Source organism: Perognathus longimembris, chromosome 1 (assembly GCF_023159225.1).
Source record: "Perognathus longimembris pacificus isolate PPM17 chromosome 1, ASM2315922v1, whole genome shotgun sequence".
In the NCBI taxonomy this organism is placed as follows: Eukaryota; Metazoa; Chordata; class Mammalia; order Rodentia; family Heteromyidae; genus Perognathus; species Perognathus longimembris.
The window spans coordinates 33296139-33309772 of NC_063161.1; the positions used below are offsets into that span (position 1 = coordinate 33296139).

The 13634-nt window shown below is 34.1% G+C and overlaps 1 long non-coding RNA gene across 1 annotated transcript; it reads left to right on the top strand.

Moving 5' to 3' along the window:
• Positions 1-657: 657 nt before the first annotated feature.
• Positions 658-8728, top strand: LOC125353981. The gene is made up of 3 exons (XR_007211384.1): positions 658-801; positions 8508-8522; positions 8718-8728. It is a non-coding gene; the product is annotated as an uncharacterized LOC125353981 (long non-coding RNA).
• Positions 8729-13634: the final 4906 nt, after the last annotated feature.

A 13634-nucleotide genomic window follows, 5' to 3' on the forward strand; every position in this document is an offset into this window, starting at 1 on the left:
ATACTGGAAGGCTGTGAATTTTACTCTGTGTTTTCTCTGCACCTAGTAGAGATATTCACATGATGTTTGGAATTTGGAGGAAACATGTTTTTATTATGGGGATTTGAAATATGCAACTCTTGTCACATTAATTATTCCTCAGTTGATATAGCTAACTTCCTTAAACAGAAAAGTGAAGAGAAACAAAACAATTTCTGAGAAAAGCTCAATGAATTTTTGTTTAATCAACTCTAAACTCCAGGAAACTTGTGACAAGTACACTTATTTTATTAAGTTGCACTTCATAACACATGTGCATTTATTAATATTGTGAAAAGTGCTTAAATGGCCTTAATTAGCCACATGTAAGTAGGCAAATTGAATTTGATAATTATTCTTTTGTTTATATATTATATTCAATTTCTTATTATAAAGATATGGAAATTAGTGATTAGCTGTCAAAATAAAGAAAAGAATTTCTGCTGGTTCATTCAGCAATTTTTTTTTTATTGTAAAGCTGATCTACAGAGAGGTTACAGTTGCATAAGTAAGGAAATGAGTATAATTTTTGTCAAACATTGTTATACCCTCCCTCATTTTCCCAAACTATCTCTTCCCTTGACACTCTTCCCCTCCCCCAAGTTGTGAAGTTCATTTCCAGCATAGTGTCTTGTGAGTATCACTGTTGCATTGTTTTACCCTTTGTTCTTCATCTTACCAATTTCTGTGATTTTTCCCTTCCCATCACCAAATCAGATAAACTTATATACAATACAAAGGGTAGCAGAATCAAAATCAGTGACAGAAGGGCATAAACCAAAGGTGAGGGAGGAGGGGGAAGAAAAAAAAAGAAATAACTGCAAGTAGTACACTAAGGAAAAAAACCAACTCTTGATTCCATATTGTGTAGTTCATTTAGATTAGCATCATTTTATAAGGTCATATGTACATAGCTATCAAGAACTATCCTAGACATATACTAATTATTACAAATAAGGGAAACCAGTATTTTTGTTTCTGTTCTTTTTCACAAGTTTCTGGGCAGGATACTTGCTCAGCTAATATTCTACCACTTGAGCCTTGTCTCCAGTCAGGATATTTTCTGGTTATTTTGAATATGGAGATTTATGAGCTTTACTGCCCCAGCTGGATCTGAAGCATGATCCTACAGATCTCATTCTTCTGAGTAGTTTGGATTATAAGCATTAGCCACCAGTACCTTGTTCATTCTGTTTATAATATGATAAAATGAAACCTTATAACACAGCTTTACTTTGCCAGAAACATCTTTAGATACTACATGTTGTCCTACAGAGAGTCTTATGTTCTTATTTTGTTTTTCATTTTCAAAATCTTAGTTGTATGGGAGAATTGTTCTTTGTACTTGTAGTTCTAGATGTTGTTATGTTGGGACTATTGCTAGCACATTTTTGATTGGGCTACCGAAATATAACAGTTGGTAAAACTACTCATTTCTAGCCAGAGGAAACCATTAGCTTTAATGAGGCAGTCTTCTTTGCAATCTTGAATCAGATTGGCAATAAGCTCTCTGGTAATTGGGTTAGTAGAATACTAAGAGTTTTAAGTTTCTTTGTCAATTTGCATATTCATACAAGTTCAACTTCATTTTGATTTACAACTCTTTTATGTACATTTACACAGCAGTCTCTCAATTTACAAGTAAATGGCCATCCAAACTAAAAATTTGATTGATTTGAGCTAGCTCATACTTACATGAATGTTGAAGATTCATGATTTAAGGAGATTGGTTCATAAGATTGGTACATAAGATTCACAATTTAAGGGGATTCCTTATTTTCATACGTTTAGAAAATATAGAGTTTTTGTATGCAAATAAAGCAGTTATACATATATGTGTTCAGTTCTACAGTAAATCTGAGTGTTTAACTTGAATTATACATATTCTATGAAATGATGTTTCTGTATATTGCCATAGAATTGGAAAAATAACTTCTAGTTTTCTTTCTGTTATAAACTATCAATTTATTGAGTTAATATAGCATGCAATTCATTTCTAAAAGCTGGTAATATGTGTTATAGTATCTGATGTGCCTCAATCTCCTCTATTCTTCAACATCCTGAATGCTTCTGAAGTATTCATTCCTTTAAATAGCTAGTAAGAAATATAATAAAGAAAAATTTATTCTAGTCTAGTGGTTGCTGTCTCAGATATATTAATTCTTCTTCAAAAATGACATGACAAATTATTAAAAGTTACTATATGCATTAAAATGAGTTATTAACTAATATGAATATTAATTTGAGTTACATATGTTATTCTTTGTCAGTTGTATGTTTCCTTACATTGTTGTATACATAACACATTACCCATAATTTATCTCAAATAATATTCTAGAGTCAGAGACCTCCTAAACCAGGTAGTCCATAGGATCACTTCTAAAGATTTCAGTTAAAATTTCAACTAAGTTTGCTATCAGCTAAATGTTTAACTGGCCTAAAGAATCCATGTGAAAGTTCACTTACATGACTACTCACATCAGTTCAACTTCATATGGATTTGTCTATAGTGGACCTACCAGCGATCTCATAAGTGAAATCTATATGGGATTTCACTTCACACAGGAACTGAGCTGAAAGAGCAACTGAAAAAAGACAAAACACTCAGAGGACTTAGCAGTTACTCGTGCTTCATCCTCTTGCTTGAAGGCTGGAAACTAAGTTCAGTTAAAATTGAACAGGAGAAAGTTGTAGAAGGAAGTAAATACTAAGAGACCTAATTAAGGAAAGCTATGTTGGTAACTGGCTAATAAAGAAGATATCTTAGCTACCCCCTTGATTACATTCACTGGTAATGTATTTAAATGCACTGTCCTTAAAGGGAGAGAAGTTGAGTACATATAGTTCCATATAAACCAGTACATTAATAAATACATAACTATATACTATGTAAATATAATTTAAATATTTTGTCATATTTACATAGCAATATTAAGTTAACTATTAAATTGAATACAAATTACTTGTATCAAAGTATATTTAATTTGAATTGAAAGTATCTCATGTAAATGCATTGCTTTTTAATGGTAGACAAATTAAAACAACAATATGCTGTGATGGGAGTCACATTTATAAGGTGAAAGGTGAAATGAAAATTATAAAGTAAATAGAGTAAAGAGATAAAGTAAAAGGATGGTAGTTAGGAATAAACAAAGATTCTATGTCAGTGTGGCAGTAGAAACAAAATTAGAAATATATGATGTTGAAGTATCTTTAGCAGATTCTAAGTTGTTCATTTTTCTGCAACCTGAGGAAAAAATATCCTTTGTGTGTGTGTATGTGTGTGAGTATGTGTGTGTGTGTGTTTGTGGTTGTGTGTGTTTTGTGTGTGTTTCAGACAGATCTTACTATTCAATATAGATTGGCCTTCAACTTGCAAGTATCCTTCCTTGGTTCTGTTGTGTTGGAATTCTAGATGTGTAACATGATACTACACATGATGATTCTCTTAATATGGTAAACAAATAGTTAGAGATATAGACAGAACAAAAATCCTGAGATATATTCTATTATTCTATGATGTCATGTTGAAGGAATACATTGAAGAGATTTGAAATTAAGACATGTAAATGATTAAATAAATATTTATAAAACTAGAGGTAAGGAGATAAGAAGAAAATGGAAAAATATTAAAATATACAGATATTTGAAATAAATGTATCTGAGTATTTTACTATTTCCCCATTTTCTCTATATTTATGTCAGTCTTTGGAGCTTTCTATTTTTTTAAATATAAAAAAATAGTTATTGTTTGCTGAAGTTTTAAAATTCTGAAATTTTCTTAACTGTTTTCTTCTCAGGGTAAAAGTCTATGGAAATACAATATACTTCAGTTGATATTATCTTATATATAAATATTTTTATCATTGTTATTCTGAAGTAGAGTGGGGGTTTGCTACAATGAAATGGGGTTCCCCGCCAAGGAAGGGGATTCCTGGTTCCCCCAAGAGTCCACCACACAGTCTCCAGCTACAAGATGACAAAAAGACAGATTTATTGGGGAAGTAAAAAGTGAACAAAAAGTGAACGTACTGGCCTTGGTCGCAGCCCCGACTCGGGAGCCGGAGCTGCCGACCACGTGTGCAGGATCAGGGTCCAGACTCGGGAGCTAGAGCCGCCTGCATGTGTACAGTCCAGACTCGGGAGCTGGGACCCCCCCACGTGTGCAGTCCAGACTCGGGAGCTGGAACTGCGTGTCAGTGTGTGGCCTTCCAGCCTAGTTATAAGGCAAACATCACAGTCAAACTTGCCACACGCAGGTGGCCAATAGAGTTACAGTTAGAATTGTCCAATGGATTTGGTGGGGCTCACATGAAGCAGGTGGATACACCTACCCTTGGGAGGGCACAGGTTCCTTTGAAGCTCCTAGGCCTCAGGTGGTCAATTTACATAACTTAACATAATAAAGGGGAGCTTCCCTGGATAGGGTGGGGGAGATCTTAGTGAAGATGGAGTTGGCTTCTGCTCTAATCTGAGCTGGAGTCAACCTGAAGTTCCTCCACAGCTAATGATGGCACTGGCCCGATCTGACCTCCCTATTACAATTCATGATGGAATGACTGATTTCCTAATAAAGTTGCTTACTAATGCAAGTGTGTCTTAGGTGCCTTGGTAGTCATTTGACAAAGTTTCAAATGTCTACTCTTCCTACAGAGGTGATACACTCTTTTGTTTGAACTGAACAGTGCTGCTGTAAGATTGTCACTTAATATATTGACTATAGGAAAATGAACATTTAAGACATTTGTCAGAGTCTATTAATCTTAGATAAAGCTACTTAAAAGCATTTCTTATACATATCAGATATATCTGGCAATTTGTTATGGATTCAAATTCTAAGGTTTCACAAAGACCTAGATGAATCTGAAAGAGTTTAAGAAAACTCAATTTAGGCATATGAAAAGTGAAAAGACAGAGATCTCGGGAAGTTAACATTGCTTTGTCTGATCCAATACAATCTGTTGGTGGAATAACAAAAGTTGAATGATTATCAATGTACTTGTGTCTAACTCATTTCTGTCTCTGCCATTGCTTATGAAATAAATACCCAGCACATATTTAGCTTTCACAGAAGAAACAGCATTACATATTAATATATCTGAGTAACACTAAATGGCATGTCTCAATTATTTACACAATTTCTTATACTATAGTTATGATTAGGGCTGGGAATATGGCCTAGTGACAAGAGTGCTTGCCTTGTGTACATGAAAGCCTGGGTTTGATTCCCCAGCACCACATATACAGAAAATATCCAGAAGTGGCGCTGTGGCTCAAGTGGCAGAGTGCTAGCCTTGAGCAAAAAGAAGCCAGGGACAGTGCTCAGGCCCTGAGTTCAAGGCCCAGGACTGGCAAAAAAGAAAAATTCTTTTTATAGTTATGATTATATATCCAGAAATGCCTGAAAGCAGAGACCAGTAGATGCCATTTGATCAGTTTGTACTTTCTCAAAAAAACTTATCGTAGTTCAAAAATACTAGAAAGTGGGCTGGGGATATAGCCTAGTGGCAAAAGTGCCTGCCTCGGATACACGAGGCCCTAGGTTCGATTCCCCAGCACCACATATACAGAAAACGGCCAGAAGCGGCGCTGTGGCTCAAGTGGCAGAGTGCTAGCCTTGAGCGGGAAGAAGCCAGGGACAGTGCTCAGGCCCTGAGTCCAAGGCCCAGGACTGGCCAAAAATAAAAAAAAAAAAAAAAAAAAAAAAAAAAAAAAAATACTAGAAAGTACTAGGGAAATATCAATAGTACCAGAAAGTGTGAAAGAAGTCTTTTTCTGAAAAACATCAGAAAGTTGAAAGTCAACTCAGGATTGAGGTGATGCTTAAAAGACGTGAAGGTAATGAGAAGTATAAGATCAATAAGAACAGGAGAGGAAAATTTTTAATGTTTATTATTCTGTGCAATTTGCCGTATGTTTTATAATCAATTGATTCATCTTATGATGCTCCATTTCACAAATTAGGAGGTTATGGATCATAAATATTGAGGAAATTGTCAATGCTGAGACAAAGTAATAATTGTCAGAAATATCAAAGATTGGCATTCTAACCATCATCCTGCACTGCATTTTGAACGGGAACAACATCGGAGCCATAAATCAGCATAAAGGAATGTGGACCCTACATATATATGACAATGGAAACTAAAGGACATTTATCTGGCAATGTCCAGGACTTGAGTGGGTTAGGAAGGAGTGGGTGGAGTCAAATGCCCTAGGCAAGCTCATACAATTGGCCAGACTAATAACTAGTGCAGGAACAATTCTGTAAGTAGGTAGTTTGAAAACAATTTATAAATATATAGAATTTGAGGCACTACTAAACTGACATGGACAGTAGAAGGTATATATTAAAAGGAAAGTCCCTTCTCTACCTGTTCTTTTCTTTCCCATAGTCCTAGGGCTTGAACTAGGGAACTCAGGGCCTGGGCACTGTTTCTGAGCTTCTTTTGCTCAAGGTTAGCACTTGAGTCACAGTGCCACTTCCTGGTTTTTCTGTTTATGTGGTACTGAAGAATCAAACTCGGGGTTTCATGCATGATAGGCAAGCACTCTACTGCTAAGCCACATTCTCAGCCCCTTCTCCACCACTTTCTTTATCAACATTTTTCTGTTTTCCCCATTGGCAGAGATCCTTGATTTTGAAACCTATTCTACTTTCTAAGTTATCTAAGAATGTTTTCCTGGCGTTATTTAAAAAACACTTATGAGAATAAAATCATATTGCATTTTGTAAAGAAGTACAGTGACCTGAGAAATTAATTTGCTCTCCCAAATAAATTGCATGAATATTGGTATGCACAACTCAATCATTTGATTCACTTCATTAAAGTACTCATTTCTGAAATGTTATTTCACATTTAAAGCTTGTTTACCTGTTGAACACATTCTGACATCTAAGACTCTCCTGAAAAAATTTATGAGGAAACTCCATTAAATCATTCTCCATGTGCCTGTAAAATTTAATTTATATGCATAATGTTATGTCTACAAGTTTTATTTTCTACATAATCCATGTATGATGAACAATAACTCATATTTTATATAGAGATTGGAAAGGAAACAGCTAAAAAATAAGCCAAGTTATTAAAATATATTAAAACCAAACAACTGAAAAGATCCCAATTTGAGCTCCTGTGAAATTATATCAGAGAATACAGAAGAAACACACATACTTTCAAGGGAGAAAGTTTTGATCCAACAAAATATGTGAAAATGAAGATAATTTTTCTAAAGATGGGAAAACTTAAACCAACTTTTTCATACCTTTACTCTATCAAAAAGTTTCATTTTTCTCTGGAAATACCATTCTTTTAAAATAATGGAAATGTTCTACTACATTTCCCTTTTGTTCTTTCTTCATATATATTTGTTTTAATTTGTTGCTATTGGAGATTAAAGTCAGATTAACTCATGCTTGCAAGAGGCACTCTGTGACTGGAAGCACACCTTAAATTATGTTTTGCACTGATTATTTTTTCTAGGTAAGTCTTATTTATTTGCAAGGCAAGACTGGCCTTTAATTCTATTATTTGTCCTTCCCTATGTATCACCTGTGATGGTAAACATCCAATTCTATGCCCAACCATGGAATAACAAATGCACACCAACCATGACTAACCCTTAGCTCAGATGAAGTTTTATGAACTTCTCTTTTACTAGGCTGCCCTTGAATCTCAGTCCTCTAATTTATTCCATACAAGTAGGCTGGATTACAGACTTGAGTCATCTCATCTGGCATAGAATTCATTTTTATCATTGTATAAATCAAGGAATAGTTAATCAATACTTTTGCAGCACTCAGAAAAATATACATAGAGAAAGACAAGACAGAGAACTTGGGAAAAACATTTTGAATGAAAATCAGACAATCATATTGCAATTTAGCTTTAGTACTTGCTACATTTCTACAGTCACACTCACATATAAAACATTTGTTTCCTTCTGTAGCTTTTCCATGACTATACCTCTTGGTTGTGTGGAAACAGTCTTTAACTTCTTTAGAATGTAAATCTGCTTGGTGCTGGTAACTCATACCTAGCTACTCAGGAGGCTTAAATCTGAGAATCATGGTTCAAAGCCAATTCAGATAGGAAAGTCTGTGAGACTTCTTCTATCTCCAATTAATTACCAAAAATAGAAGTGGAGCTACGACTCAAGTGCTCGAACATTAGACTTGAGCAAAAATGTTCAGGGACACTATCCATGTTTTGAGTTCAAGTCCTAGAACCAGAACTGGCACCAATACAAAAGAAAAAGAGGGAAAGAGGGAAAAAAAGGACAAAATGAAAGATTAAAAAAAAACAAACTTGAGGAATTGGTTTAGAACAGACCAGGCATTATGTCCTTTGTTCGCACTATTGCTTTAATTTTGTAAGCTTTAATTTTATCACTTGACAATAAGAATTTCTCTTCCCATATGCAATGTATCAACAACCTAAAAGTCATTTGTACAAAGAGACAAGAAAGCCTATCCTAGCCCAAAGGAGGAAGAAAAGAGAAAAGTGGATGATGAGATTTTCTGTAAGGCACATGTTTAGATGGTAACATTGATGAGACATTAATTTATATATTGGTATGCACTTATTGGACAAGATCTGAAATGAACTCAAATATGTGAATACAGAATTTAGTTACACATTTTATAAGATTCCCATTTAAAAAAATTCTAAGCCACAAAATGCAATTGTATGCACTAGTTTTAAACAGTTTTTAGAGTTTGTTTAAGTTGTATAAGATACTATTAATATTACTTGATAGAATTTACATAAAATTTATGTGGTCCCATAATGATTAGGTTTGTCTTTTTCTTGATAACTTTGTGTGTATTTACATACATATTTATTTAATTGCCTACTTCCACTTTTACGCTCTTATGTAGCCGATAGTCCTTTATCAGTATTTTGGATATAACGAGTGCAAACATTTGCTCCTGCAGTCTTGTTAAGTATTAACCAGACCCAGCACCATTATTTTGCTGTATATGTTTCATTACATAGATAACACTTGGTCTACTTTTACATAGGCATATGTGGAAAAGCTTTTGATTAGTAAAAATTAAACTAGTTCCTAAAACAATTCAAGACATTAGTCAATTTAAAATTATTGTAAACTTACTATTATCCGTAAAGCAATGATGATTTGATAAAACCCCTTAGTTACTACCATCTAAAGACAAATAATCCAACAAAAAGATATATACAATTGAAATGCATGTGCAGTGTATGAGAGGAAGAGAACTAGACAGAAACTTGGAGAATGAGACTGGAAATTATGGCTTCTAAGTTAGAAACTTAGAAGAAATCCATTAATTTTGTTCTACAAGCTTCACATTCTATTAAAATTAAATTAGCAATACTTGTCATTAAATGAGAAGTGTGAGCACAAATTGAAACAATGTCTGTAAAACTATGTTATAGAATGGAAAATGCATTGCAAACATGGGTCATTAAAAAGATCATAAATTTAAAAGAGAATATAATCATTTCATGCCATTTTGGCTCTTTCCGAGTCTTTCAGGCATATAAGAAAAGAAGATATCAAATCAGTTGCTGGCATTTTCATCTACTGGTGGAAAAATAGAAAGAATAAAGCTTTAATCACTTTTTGCTTTTGTTTTCTTCTCTTTTGAGAAGCACTAGGGTTGGATCTCAAAGCCTGGTACGTGCCAGGTAATTCTACCACTTGAACTACAATCCAATGTTTTTGTTTTGTTTTTGTTTGCTTCAGTTGTTTTCAAAAACTATGTAACATGTTTTCTCAGGTCCAATTTCAGACCAGTATTCTCCTAGCTATGCCTCCAAAGTAACTTGGATTTCAGTGTGTGCAACTACTCCTGGCTTATTGACTGCAATAGAATATAGCTAATTTTGTAGCTGGATGCCCCTGAACAGTTAATCATTCATCAGATTTCTTCTTTAAACAGGAATTAATTACATATACACAATCCCATAGTTAACCATTTTGGTGTATAATTGGAGATGGAGTCTATAAGACTATAGACTTTAAGTATAGATTATAAGTATAGACTATGGACTATAAATCTATAGACTTTTCTGCCCAGGCTGGCCTTGAACTGTTGTGCTCCAGGCTTCATCTTCTTGAGTAGCTTAGATTACAGGAGTGACCCACCAGAATCCAATTAAAACTTCTAGGCTTAATAGCATATTCACTGACTACAGATTCTCTCAACAGTAAATCGATGTGTTTTCAACTGTATTGTCCTACCCATATAAAAGGAGAAAGAAGGACTCAGAAATATAAATAGTACCCTTTTGCTACTATTTCTATTTAACCTTATAATGCATATAACACTAACCTCAGGATGAAGGAAAACTGTGATTGCTGATTCTCTGTAAATTGGGAGAATAATCAGATTTTTAATTCCTGGAAAAAAATCAGGACATGCTCTATTCATGCTTATTACTTTCTTCCATTAGTGTAGGCTGGGCACATGGTAACAATAATTTCAGAAACAAGTATGGTTTCTTCTTGTAGAAAATAAAACTCATGAAAAAACACATGAGTAGCTTAAGAAAAACTTGAGTTCAAAATTCTAGAGTAAAAGAAAGCTGCTTAGTTTATTTTTAACTCTGAATCCCAGAAATATTATTATAACTAGAAAACATAGCAGTAATTATCTTATAGCTCCAAACAAAAGGGTTGGAATCTCACTCCTAAATTTTCCTAGTAAGATTGCTGGGAGATGCTCTGTTTCCATCCAATATGGCACACAGGTGATCTGACAGGGGATAGGGATATTTCAGTAGCTAGGTGTTGACATTACCAGCCAACTTTTGTTGTCATCTACTTTTCATGTAGTGTTTTCCATTTACATATTTCAAATGAGATACACACATATAGAAGGCTCAAGGTAGAAAATTAAGCAGTTTAATGCTGAAGAAAACACATTCTAAGCATTATCTCCTTACTAATTAGATGTTAGCAGACCCCTCATCTGTGATGATTAATGTGCTCGGAACAAAAGAAAAAAATGAGTCATTGTGTGTTGGAAGGAAATTTGGTTCTGCTGCAATTAATCATTCCATTTATGGGAGAAAATTGTTTATTGTGAATTTTACTTAACAAACCTAGATGCATTTTTCTAAGTGTCACTCTAAATAATTTCAAGCTATGGTCTTCTGTGTTTCAGTATTGATCAGAGTGAATTATCACTTTTTTGGCATGCTGATATCTCCATGCTCATATCCACACAGAACTAGAATTTTACATCATGATCTACTAACATCAACAAAACCCTCTTCCTGTCCAGCTTCTAACCAGTATATAAACTGCTAAAAGCAGTAGCCCCATGAAACAATAGAAGAAAATCTAAAGTAACTCATTTTGTTCTCTTTACACAAAGGGAATGAATAACAATATAATTTAAGAGATGCTTCATGACCAATATGGATAATGAATCATTTCATTTACTAATTACTTTATAATTCAATTAATAGTAAATGTCACAACATGAATTATAACATTTGATAGATTTAAAAGTCTATCAAATCTATTTATTTAAAAAATTTCTAATTAACAAAGAAAACACTACTATGAGTAAAAATGCAATAGTAGATCTGTTAGCCAGGGATTGGTGTCTCACCCCTGTAATTCCATCTACTCGGGGGCTGAAATCTGAGGATTGCACTTCAGAGGCAGCCAGGGCAAGAAACACCTTGAGACTCTTATCTCCAATTAACTATCAGAAAACCAGAAGTGGTGATGTGGCTCAAAGTGGTAGAGCAATAGCCTTGAGCCCAGCCCAGCGGCAGAGTTCAAGCCCTTCAGCCAGAAAAAGAAAAAGAAGGAAAGAAAAAGATAAAAGAATAGAACTCTTACCTCCAAGATCAGTGATTAAAGTTAATGGAAAATAACGGCAAACAGTAGTATTAATAGTGGCATACACTTCAGGAAAATGTAGACACCAAATCAATTAAGTGGTTCTTGGTTAACTGCAGAGCTGACTAGTTAAAAATGAAAGAAAGAAAAGAAAATTTAGTACTGGTAATAATTCTGACCATGCCAATAGTTGTAGAAATAAAATTCAATTCAAAAATTTTGATTGAACTATAAAATTAGCTTTTAGTTATGAAAGTGAGATAACTGAACATGTATATAATGCATAAGTAATAAAAACATGGGTACTAATGATCAAATCAGAGTAATTAGCATTTCCATCTGCTCACCTCTCTTCAAACCTATACATAGTGATACTTCAAATACTTCTCTAGTGTGCTGGGGATATGGCCTAGTGGCAAGAATGCTTGCCTTGTATACATGAGGTCCTGAGTTCAATTCCCCAGCAGATATGGAAAATGGCCAGAAGTGGTGCTGTGGCTCAAGTGGCAGAGTGCTCAAGTGGCTAGCCTTGAGCAAAAAGAAGCCAGGGACAGTGCATAGGCCCTGAGTCCGTGCCCCAGGACTGGCAAAAAAAATAAATAAATACAAATACAAATACTTCTCTACTTATTTTGAAATTATCCAACAGTTTTACATTAAGCTGTAGAACCACATTCCTTCCTCTAAATAAATTTTGCATCCTGAATACTGTCTCTTTCCTTCCCTTTCTACCTTCTCTTCTTACTCTATAGTGATATTTATTGCATTGTATGCTTGTATGTTATTGACCACAATGACATACCATCACAATTCTGGTTTTAATGGCTAAAGACAAAATAATAAATGTTTGTGAGGATGTAGAGGAAGGCAAACCCTTTCACATTGTAAGTGGGAGTCTAAAACTAGCAAAGACATTGTGGAAAAAAATGTAATAGAGGCTTCTAAAATGTTGAAATAGAACTACCATATGTTTCAGCTATCCCCTTACTGAATATATATAAAAAGCCATGATATCAATGTAATTAATTTTTCTTAACATATTTTTATGTTGTTCACATAATTTGTGCTTGTTGAAGTAAGTTTTGCCATTAAAGACACAAATTACAAGTTATAAAGGAGGATTTGTAAATCAATTAAAATTCATTGGAATTCAATTCATTAGAAATTCTAGATTGGGAGTTACATTTACTAATTGGTGAAGCTAGGGTATTGAGTTAGGAGAGGGACAACATACATTGACAGTCACAAGTCATTGAGAAATGGAGATAGGTTGCATAAATGTACTGCTAGGTAGTGTTGTCATTTAACATGAATAGTCTTTGTGTACTTATCTGTACAGAGTGGGAGTGAGTTACTCCTCATCTAAGCTACATAGTACTGTTCCTATGACTATGTCAAACAAAAAATACAAAATTAAATCAAGCTAAGGAGAAAATGATACAATCAAGAGACAAAATCAAAGGATGGTTGTGGTTGCTGTCTGCAGAACATAGTATACTACTTCATAGTAAATAACCTTGCATAATAAATACATAAACTAATAATACAATTCTATACTGCCATTATCAACTATTATATACTATGCAAAACTCTCTGTGCTTTACTTCTACACAAATTTTTTAAATATTTATTTATTTATTTATTATTTTTGGTTGGTCACAGGAATTGAACTCGGGGCTCTGTCCCTGAGCTTTTTTGCTCAAAACTACTGCTCTACCACTTGGAACCACAGTGCTACCAGTGTTTCTCTGGTGAATAATTGGAGATGAGAGTCT